Source organism: Pundamilia nyererei, unplaced genomic scaffold, assembly GCF_000239375.1.
Source record: "Pundamilia nyererei isolate P.nyererei 1_Seehausen unplaced genomic scaffold, PunNye1.0 scaffold01416, whole genome shotgun sequence".
NCBI classification, from domain to species: Eukaryota; Metazoa; Chordata; class Actinopteri; order Cichliformes; family Cichlidae; genus Pundamilia; species Pundamilia nyererei.
Window position 1 is genome coordinate 2295 of NW_005188817.1, and position 1037 is coordinate 3331.

The window sequence follows — 1037 nt, forward strand, 5'->3', positions numbered from 1 at the left end:
ACAATAATGCTTGTTCTATCAGTTCTTTAGCATATATTTAATTATTGTACACCTCTAAGTTTGATTCTAATATTATTAATCCTTTCATTTTATGCAATATAACTGTAACAATCTCTGAAAACAATGGTGTACTCTGAGGTTGTAGATACTTTGAAATGAAAAGTGCAGGTGATGTTTCACTTGTTGTGTTTAAACCTCTGCATCCAGCACATAAATTGTTTTGGTTTGCCTTGCTTTTCATTTATAATTAATTTTTCATTAACATGAAATCATGACTTACTGCTGCTACAGTGATACAGGCTCCTATAATGTTGGCTCTGTTAAGGTTATTGTAAAATATTTCAATTCAACAACCATCTCAAACAACTCTAGCTCTCAAAACGTAAGAATATTATTTCGTTTTTTTAAAAAAAATACTCAGTCTGTACCGATATATTTCTTGTTTGCTGAAGACAGATTGCATCATTTTGATGTTTTAAGCAATTAAATAACATATTAAGAGAAGTTTAACTGACCACCTGGGCTCTAGTGGTGGGAAGGGTCTTTGCGAGCCTCCATTAAAGCAAAATCGCACCAGAAAAGAAAAAGAGAGGGAGGGAAGAAATGTCAGGGAAGTCTGCTGTGTGGAGAGAAAAGCAGAGCAGAGCAGCTACAGGTTAAAATATATCATATAACATTTAGAAAAATTTAATCTAATGCAATTTAACATTCTGTTTTTAGGTTGACTCTACTTTAGAATTACAGTTTCATGAATATGAACTATATCTAAAAGTTTGGACAATCATTTAAGCTTTCATAATAATCAATAAAAAATGCAATTACATTATTAACCATTATTATAAGTTTCATTAAGTTATAACTGGTGAAAAACCACCCGAGGTTGGCAATGTCCCAAGATAGGGCTTGCACTTCTCACCACTGAAATCCAATAGGCCAGATAATTTAGTTTTAAAGATCTAATTAGTGATTTTGCTAAAAAGAAAATGTGCCAAGTGGTATGTTACTGAGGAATAAACTCCATCATCATCTATACATTA